The sequence below is a fragment of the Pteropus alecto genome, unplaced genomic scaffold (genome assembly GCF_000325575.1).
Source record: "Pteropus alecto unplaced genomic scaffold, ASM32557v1 scaffold20, whole genome shotgun sequence".
In the NCBI taxonomy this organism is placed as follows: domain Eukaryota; kingdom Metazoa; phylum Chordata; class Mammalia; order Chiroptera; family Pteropodidae; genus Pteropus; species Pteropus alecto.
Window position 1 is genome coordinate 15,342,827 of NW_006436298.1, and position 10,299 is coordinate 15,353,125.

Sequence of the window (10,299 nt, forward strand, 5' to 3'; positions counted from 1 at the left end):
TTATTTTTGTTTCTATCAACTATAAACGGCATCTCTTTACTTTGTTCTCACTTTTAGCCATCTGGACTTATACATTAATATTGTCAAATTTAATAACATTTCATTTTTGTTCTATGTCAATAAATTCTTCTATTTTTTATATGTAATTTTTTGTTGTTTTAGCTAACATCTGTGTATAGCACTTACTGTGTATAGCACTGTTACAAGCACTTTTTGTAAAGTAACTCATTGAAGCCTCACAACAAGACTATAAAATAGATAGCTATTATTATTCTTATCTTACAGAAAGAAAATTGAGTAGCATAGAAATTAAGTAAATTTCTGGATTCATAAAGCCTGTAAGAATTTTAGATGGCAATCCGCGTCACCACCTTGTCCGGCATGATAGGCTCCCATCCTCTGTAGGCATAAGGAATATGGCAAGGCCTCCTGGTCCATCCTTCCAGTGTCTGGTCCACAACCAAAGATGATTAAAAGCATAGTTTGTATCATCAATAAAATCAAGTGCTCAAAAAAAAAAAAAAAAAAAAAGAATTTCAGGACCTGTGTTCCTAACAATTGTGTAATACTCTCTCTTTTTGAAAATCATTAACGACCATGTACCTTCCACTGACAATATAAATAGTTTCCATTCCAACGTCAAATAGTGTCCTATGATTACATTTAGTTTCTTATTTGGTTTATTTGTTCCTTAGAGTCCCTAATTGTTTCCCCCTGACCCCCCTTACATTGCTTGCCTTTTCTGTCTCCTAAATTCTTTTATTAAGAGTGCTATTAAATGTCTTTTTTTCCCCTCTGAAACCTTTTCCCAAGCCTTCCATTATCCTGCTCCCAGTATGAATCGCTGCACAGTCCTCTCCGGAACTGGATCATCTGAGTGCTAGATCTCACATTTTCCTCTTTGGTTTTCTGTCTCATTGTGCTATAATGGATCTTCAATTAACCCAGGAATCTGCATTGTAATAAATTCTGCATTTTACTCAAATGCAGATGGTACTTGGACCTTCCTTTGAGAATCCCACTGTAGGGCATAGAAGAGAAAGAGGCAGATTAATTAACAAGCCAGTGTCTTCTGATAAATACTTTAAGAGGAAACAGAGCAGATAAAATCAGTATGTAAAGGTCTCTAAAGTACCTGAGTCCCACTAGAGTTAAAGAGATGGTAATTCTTCACATACATGTAAATGAACTGAAAGGATATGGATGTCATTATCAGATTCTTTTTTTATTTAAGAAAAGCTCATTTACTTAAATAAAGAACCTTTAATTATAAAAATTCCAAACTTTGAAATGATAATATTTTCATTTGCTTTGCAAAGTACCAATTGTACAGAATAATGTTTCTTCTGCATACATGATTGATGTATCTCTCTCAAACACAGATCCATAACCTCAACTCGCCCTTTTAAAATAAATAGCAATTTTCAGACTTGTCTTTTCCCAAGCATATCTCTTGTTCTCTGAACCCCTAGGTGTTTGTTCGTTGTGTCAGGGCAAACCTCAGGCTCAAAGACAAAACTGAACAAGTAAACGTGTTGAAACTGGAAACTATCTTTGCTGTCAGCTATGTCAGTTGGCGAAAGGAATCTATTTGGTTGAAAATAAATATTCAAATAAAGTCAGTATTACATTCAACCTATTTTATTAATTTATTAAGAACTTAAGCTATTTTTCACCATGTTATTATAAATGTAGATAGGTAGAAATACGCGGACTCAAACTGTGAGGGAAGTAAAGGTGACAGAGTCTTTGTTAGATACTTGAAGTAGATTGTCTTGTCTTCCTCTAGTGTATATCCACTAGACAAATAGTTATGATTGCGCTACAGATTTTAAATTCTACAGGGACGTTACACACTCTGATTGAAGTTTAACATGATTGGGCCCAAAATAACCATGGCCAGATGCCAAGTGAAATTTTCCCTAAACATGAATGTCTTGCCCATTTTCCTAATCCCGGACAAGGGTTGCTTCAAATCTATTCACCACCTCTATTAGTTAGAACAAAAGCCCTTGACTTACTTACTTACTTCTTAAATTGTCCCTTCTAGCCTGTACTTTTTACCTGGCAAAAATAAGTTTGTGGCCAATATGTAATGGCTGACATGTGGATTGATTTAGCAAAACTTAGGTCTGCTCAGCTTGCAGTTTTAAAGATATATTTATCCAAAAGTGACTAACTTATTTTTATACATAGAAATTTCCTTGATTTTTAGGCTAGTCATATAGGAAAAAGGAAGCAAGAGAGGAGGTAAAGAGAAAGAGAGGGGGTACCTGGAAGGTATCTGCTGTAAGCTAGCACTGGTTTTGCCTTTGAACCTTTCACCATCCACTAATCTAAAAGCTCCTTCACTCACATTTTGGAAAAGGGCTCACGTCTTTTTCCATTAGTCATCTTGTGATTCAGGTTTTTTTTTTTTAAAGGATCGGTTTACCAATAACATATTTTGACCAAAAATAAACTAAAATCAAAAGAAGAAAAGTTTACTAATTCACTTATATATAATAGGGTAATGAGAAAATACTAAGCCTTAAGTCAAGGGGGTATCAGTATATGAATCACTTTTATCCACTGAAAATGCACTTACTGATGGCCTATTCTATACAGGCACTGAGTGAAAATAAAGATCCCACTCTTCGCTTCACTTCAGCAGTGCGTATACTAAAATTGGAACTGTATGAGGAAGATTAGCATGGCCCTGTGCAAGGATGACATGAAAAGTCATAAAGCATTCTATATCTAAAAAGAGAAAGAAATAAATGTCCCACTGATAATTATATCCATATCACTCAAACTTAGAAAAAAAATGTAGTCTTAATTTCTCCGTGTTACTTATGTTTATTTTTTGTGACAAAAAAAGTATTCTTGCCCTTTACTATTGAAAAAGTATTCTTGCCCTTTACTATGTTTTTTAAGTCTTCTGTGATGGCTCGTTATGTCAACTGTGGTTGGTACATGCTGGAATGGGACCACTATCCAAGAGTTTAGACTCTAATCTGGGACATAGATTAATCAAAATATGACTATTTAATGTTGTAATCATGTTTGTGATCTCAAGTTGAGTTTTTTTATATAATAAGTAACAACAACTGTTACCTATATTTTGGCAGGGGAGGGGTACTAATGGCCAACATTAGAGACATATAATATTAGAACAGTAACACAAAATACTAATAAAATATTGCCATTTGGGTTTAATTATTTTCTTTTAATCACACTAGAATGAGTTTAGCTTTCTTCATTTAACAATACTTTAAATTATAATACATCAAGTGAATGAAAACAGGTGGATCTCTCCCTGGCCCTGTGGTTGAGTTCTCTGGTCCCAGGATTAGAAACGAGTTGCCCCGTCACAGACAGATGAAAGCACCACAGCAAGCAAAGCTGAGGAGGAGAGGAATTGATGAAGTAATTAGGCCTATGAGAGTGGACCAGTTGTGTCAAATAAATAATTTAATTCTAGCCTCTTTCATTAATAATTTAAAAAACCTGAAGATTGGGGGTGCTTTGGCTATCTTCTTCTAGTTCCCATAAATTACATGCATAGAGCGCTCAAAACTTCTGTTGCCAGTTTAGGCTTAAAAAGTGGTTCAGGGATTAGAATGTCTTTCTCTTCTTCCCTGTCCTGCCTGCGGCCAAAATGTAACCACAACTCTCTCACTTCAGAATCAGTTTTGAAGGTAAAGGCATCACTTGCAGAGTGGCTGGATATTCACAAAAGCTCTGCTCTTCTTTATAGCATCCACCCAATTTAAATCCAGAGTGGTTGGAATTCTTGATTTCCATTTTTGATACATATTGTTCTTGCTCATTCATTTTTAATTGTATGAACATACCAGTCATCCTTCAGATCTTAGTTCAGACATTTCTTTAGGAAGGATTTTCTGACAAACTTACTCCAACACCTCCTTGCCCTGTAGCTGATAAATAGATAGATGATATACAGATAGATAGATAGATATAGATAAATAGATATAGATAGATAGATATAAATAGATAGACAGACAGACAGACAGATAGATAGATAGATAGATGAAATAAATAAATCCAATTTCCTAATGAGGCATTCTCATAACACTTGGTATTTTTCCTTGTAATACTTTTTTACTATTTGTAATTATTTTAGATATTAGGTTAATTTCTCTCTTCACCAGATTATAAACCCTTTGAAAAAAGTGACCATGTTTTTATTTTGCTCATTATCGTGTCCTCAATGCCTAGCACAAAGGAAACTAAAACATATTTGTTGGATGAAGAATGTTCCTGTGCAAACAATTCTAACAACATAGTTTTAATAGAATGGCATGGTTATGTCCATTGGTGAAATGTGGAAGGCAGAATTTCAAAGTCAAAACCCTTGTCAATAAAAGTGGAAGACTGGAGGTGGATGCACACAGGGCATCTGACTCTAGAGCTGCAATAATGCTGGAGTCCCTGCAGTCAAGGGGCAACCATTGCTTTTTTTTTCTGTCAATTGAGAATTAAGTGAAAGTGTTTATGGAGTTCACTGTTATTTTGCTTTAAGAGAGTTAATTGATGAAAGGTTAAATAAAGCCACAGTTTTTACTTAAAGGAAACAGAGAATATGAAGAATTACTTTAATTATGAGCAATGTGTCAAAAATGTTTTCCAAATTAATCTTTTCTGGTAGTGAAACAAATCTTCCTGTAATTTATTTTAACTCCTCTTAAAAAAAAAAAAGAGGGTACATTCTACTCAATCCTCTTACACATACACACACACACACACAGTGTTTAGTCAGGTCCTGCTTAGATTACAATAAACAACATGAATTAATTACAGGCATTAGAGCTTTGCTTCCCAAGGTGTTTGCTTTCCAAATATTAGTTTTCCCAGTTTGCTGTTGGAAGCACCACTTTCTGGTTAAAGAAGAGGCTTATTCTGAAAAGTGACTCCAAAAAAGACCCCAATTTCCAGAGGTCAGAAGTGTTATACATTTAATTGTATCTTTTAAAGGCCATTCAACTGAAAAATTCCTAGAGAAAGAAAGCAGAACATTTTTGGAACGGCTTGACTGTTAACATTTGTTCTTAATCTATCAAAATTCTCCTACTCATGTTCACAGAGTTTCTGAATATTCTCTGAAGGCTTTTCAGAGTTGGAAATCAGTCCAATCCCAGTAGTAGGGTAGGATTTAAAAGGATAGAGGAGGTGTCCTATTGATTTTTTTTTTCCTTGAATGTCAATGAGTCAGAAAACTCTAAGACCTTTTTTGGAGGTCAGCATTTGTTTTCTCTTGTTTTATTCCCTCTTGGTCTCTTTAAGAGGAATATATTGGCGGGGGGTGGGAGGCAGTAATGTAGAAAAATAGGAATAAGGGAAAGTGTGGGAAGAGGAGAGATGGATCTAAGATTGAGGATGGTAAAGGTAGGGTGAAATTGTCAGGATTAAAGCAGCTTCTTCCAACTAACTTACCATGAGCTCTGTGTACTGACATTATAATAGTCTGCAATCTGAAACCCCAGGAAAGGCAAGGAAAAAACCGGAGGTGGGGAAATTCAAGGTTTCCCATACAATAAATTCTGGCCAAGAACCAAAATCTTTCAGGGTTTTGCAGTCATTTTCAGACTGGCCATGTTTCCTATTTGTTGTTATATTTTAACTTACATACTCACACAGATTTTCTGGAAGTTAAAGAAGAAAGTTTATGTCGGCCTTGCCTGCTATGATTTATGATAAACAGTAAACCTCTGCAGTGTTAATGACAACTGGACAAAACACGCTCATAAAAATACAGGATAACATTATATAGTACTAAGGAGTCACCAACGTTAAAATCCAAGAAATGTTAGGTCTATGAAGAATGACAAAATAGAGTTGCAGAAAAACAGAGTTACTGAAGATAAGTGGCTAAACCCAAAGCCGGGTATAAAGAAGGCAGCAAGGGATAAAACGTCAAAAGAAAGTCGTATATCTTTATCTCTGTCTCAGCTGAGAGAGTCAACAAGATTTATAAAAACAACAGACTAAGGGTCTGGAAAGAGAATACCAGGTCCTTTCTTCCTCCCGAAATGCAAGGGAAATGAACACAGTCTTAGAAATAAGTGAGGAATAGATATTCCCAGCTCACCATGTACCACCCATAGTACCGACACTGATGATTTGCTCAGGGTCAGACTAATACCTTTAGGGGCTCTTAGCTTGGAGCTTGACTTCTCCTATTGGCTTGGGGTTGATGCTCAGCTTTTCCGGTGTCTTGTCCCCGGACTGAATCTGCTTGTTGGCTTACCTGCCATTACTGAACTCCTTCCAGATCTGAACAGGGGCTGGGGAAGGCAGAGGGAGAGAGATGGGGCACAGGTACAGAGCTTACACTTGGTTACTGTGAAAAACCTTTCAGAATTGTCTTTCTTTTGAAGTGACCACCTGTCACAGACCTCAGCACTCCTGTGCAGTGAAGAGGGTACAGAGCAGTCTTCGTTCTTATCACGAGCTGCTGCATCTGAGGTGGGGTAGGTGAAGATGGAATCCTGACAGTGCCATGGTGGTCACTTTGCAGTTCATTTTTAGTAATGCCACTGAAGAGAAAATGTCTGTACTTAAAGTAATCATAGGCTTTCTCCTCTAATACCAGCCTTCCCTGCCAAGGTGTCAGCAGCACAAAGAGCCCCAGTATTCCTCCATCACAGAGTAAGCAGCGCATCCTGCCGCTAGCTCCCAGCTCCCTGGGTGGACAGGAACACAGCTGGGCTTTCATTTAATGAGGGGTGGATTCAAGCTGATTACTTTTGTTTGGCCTTCACTGAAGACAACAGAGCAGGAGGTGTTTTACATTTGTTTTGTGTTCAAAGCCCCAATACGGGATGACTCAAGAACATTTTCTTCTCAGAGCAATGGTTGTTAATGAAAAATCACATAAATTTTTTTTAAAGGAACATTAAGAAAATGTTCAGAATTTTATGTAGAATGTACCTATTACTTGCATTATTAGAAAAATAAAATAAGATTAATTTAAAAGAGAAAATTATCTGAATATTTGAAGTAATTGTCGTAAGGATAAATTGTTTTGTTTTCCTTATTCTTTTCTATAATCTCCTCTACCCCTTGGGCCCTAATTTTCACCTATAGGCTGATGGTACCCAGTCTTTCAGCCCAGTCTTTCATATGAGCACCAAACTCACGTGTACCCAACTGGCTACTTGTCATCTCAAATATATATATACATATCCCACACTAGATGATGAGTTTATTCAAAGCAAGGTCCCTGCTCTTGTCACCTTTATATACCACTTCTTTCATACTGAATAACACATTGTAGGTGCCCTAAAAATATGGGAATGAAGAAAGAAACACTGTCTCTAAACTATTCAGCTGATCAGGTCGCAAACGTGATGTTGCTTTGGCTGAATGAAATAATATATTCTCTTTTCCATTATCATTTTTATGCTACAAGACAAAAGACCACAACAAAGCTTTGTTTCAGCTAGTTTTCCCTTTTCTTCAAATAATATGAAAATGCCTATTATAAAAACTGCCAATAAAGAGCCAGAGATGCTTTAATGGAATCTCAGAGTGAAGGGAAAAAATTTCTGTGTGCCGGCAGCCTAATATTTTCCTGTATCATCTGTCCTGCTGGGGATTGTAATTCAGAAACAGATCTCCAGCTGAGCAGAGGAAAAAATTAGATGCTTAATGAAAATGGTCAAATGTCATCGCCAGCTATTTTGTGAGAGGAGTTGTGTCATGAGCCGTCCACATGTAAAATGGACTTTTGCCGAATCTCAGTCATCTGCAGGGTCAAGAGAATCCCAACACTTACGTCTCCTGAAGGAGCCGTTTCAGTTTTATGCTTTTTCTGATGCTAAGAAATACAAACACTTATAATTTACTACTGGGCACTTATAAGAATGGAGTCAACTCTTTCCTAAGAAACCCAAAGACTAAACTGAGAATTTCAGAAAAGAAAAATGTGTTCTATGGTAGAAAAATATACATCAAAAAGCTTGAGAAGTAGAATAAAAGGTATCTCTGGTTTAAAAAAATGTAGATTAATGAGAGCCTGACAATACTTTTGTTTCCAGTATATTTTTGAAATTTATTAACTATTAGTTTTCCTTTTTGCCTTAGGCATTATGATATAGAGACTGTGTGAAAGAGTATAATTCTACATAAATATTATTAATTTCATTGAACATATCTTTGAAGATTTAGTGTTTTTATATTTGAGGTCATAGTAGCATATTAGAGAGAAGTAATGTAGCACAGAAGAAGGATTTTAGGGCCCCAAGTTAGAAATGCTAGAATCTAGCTTTATTATTTAAAAATTTTGTAAACTTTTAGTCCAAAAATTTTTAAGTACTTCATATATACAAGAATTAGAAAAGGATATCTCTACCATCCACTCCCTAAGTTCCTATTTTGGCTCATAAAACGGGAACTACCAATACTTCTCATCTCACAGGCAATTCTTTGGGGCCATGTACAATTATTTTCTCTGCATTTTACTTCTCTTTCCTCCAAGAAGGAGTAATTTAATGGATTGATGCAATTAAAGAGAGTTTAACATCTTTTAGTCTTCCTTCGTTTTTTGGAAGAGATAATGCATTAATTTTCCCTGTATAGGTATGACTTTTTTTGTTGTTGTTGAGGTCGAAGACGATTATCTTTGTTTTCAATTGTTTCAGAATCAAGAAAAGGAGATGAATGATTAACTGGTAATCTCCAGTGATCTCAACAATAATACTTGTGATATTGGTTCCAGATCAAGAAAGCAGAATGAGCAACAAAGTCGCATTGATTTCAGGACACCATGGAAACCCTACAGATTTTAAGCTATCATATAGCAGTACAAAAATATTAATTTCATTATCAAAGAAGATAATGTTGGGTTAGAGGTGGTAACATCAGAGAAGAGAGACCAACAAATTTTTGAAAGACAGAAAAGTGATCAAAGGCTATTGGTATATGAAACAGAGCAGACCAAAATGCAGATCCAAATACACTAATAGCTGATGGCAGGGGAGATGGAGGTGGAAGCCAGTCTTCCTGTTGGAGGCACTAGGCTGAAGTTGGCAAATAAAGCAAATAAGGCAGAGTGTGGTAATGAGAAATAGAGTAGACAGAAAGATTATCTAGAGGTTCTTGGACCAAATAGACCATAAAGTAAAGAACCAAGCAGTCTGAGATCTCTTTGTTCAATAATTGGTGGAACTACTAAGGCTTCTCTTGGGGCTTAAAGTTTAAAACCTCTTTTTTTTTCATTCTTTCTAGCATTTAAAAAGACTGCAAACTGTCAGCTGATGTCTGTATCACTCACCCTGAAACAAATTAGATTATTTGACATAACCTTGCCCACATACATAAAACTGCCAGTCATATTTCAATTCAATGGAGGGTACTTTTTGGGAAAAACCTATTTACGCCACAGCAGAGGGAACTTATACCAATCTCTTAGAATAAAGAACCTCATTTTTTATTTCCAAAAGTGGTTGGATGACAAAAAAAAAAAGATTTAAAAAGAATAGGAGAACTAAAAGCACAAAAGAAAAAGATAAAAACAAAATAGAAAAACCAATTCTGCGGAAAACAGAAGAAAGCTTAGTAATAGCATTTATATAGCATATACTTGGTGTCAGACATTGTTCTAAGAACTTTGCAAATATATTAACTTATGTTTTCCTCACAACCACCTTCCCCCAGTATGTATCACCACTATCTTCATTTTCCAGGTAAGGAAACTGAGGCACAGAGAGATGCAGTGAGTTACCCAGAGAGATACAGCCATAAGTGGTAGAGCCATGATTCTAACAGGGGCAGCCTGGCCCTCAGAGTTTGATCTCGTAATGAATTTGCCAGTGCTAACTGATATCCTAGCTGTGATGTGAGAAGACATGACATTCATGTAATAAGAAAAATGAACAATGCCGCTGCAAAAAGAGATTTTAAAGATCAAAAACATACAACTAAAATAGAGTAAACGTACGGCATAATTAATTAAAAGCAAATACTGAAATTTAGAAGAGATTATAACTAGACACACATAAGAGCACATGGTCACATAGTTTAGCCAGAAATGGCACATTCATAAGCACCTTCCCATGTTGGGACAGTGAGGACTATAAATATGTATAAGAGATGGCCCTTGAGGAGCTTGCAGGCACTCATGGTTCTATGTAAGGAAAAAACAAGCGAACTGCTTCTGGGATCCATCAGTGGCTTCGCAGCCTGATATGGAATAGCCAGAGGGAATAACTGAGCACTAGCTCCCCAGCCTTAACATTGATAATGATCCCTCTGACGCATAGAGGAGAGAATTTCTCCTCCCTACCCCGCCAACCA

General features: G+C 36.2%; 1 non-coding gene across 1 annotated transcript; it reads left to right on the top strand.

The window, feature by feature from the left end:
* The first annotated feature begins 2,641 nt into the window (after positions 1–2,641).
* LOC112480659 lies at positions 2,642–2,743 on the top strand. The gene has a single exon (XR_003046745.1). It is a non-coding gene; the product is annotated as a U6 spliceosomal RNA (small nuclear RNA).
* Positions 2,744–10,299: the final 7,556 nt, after the last annotated feature.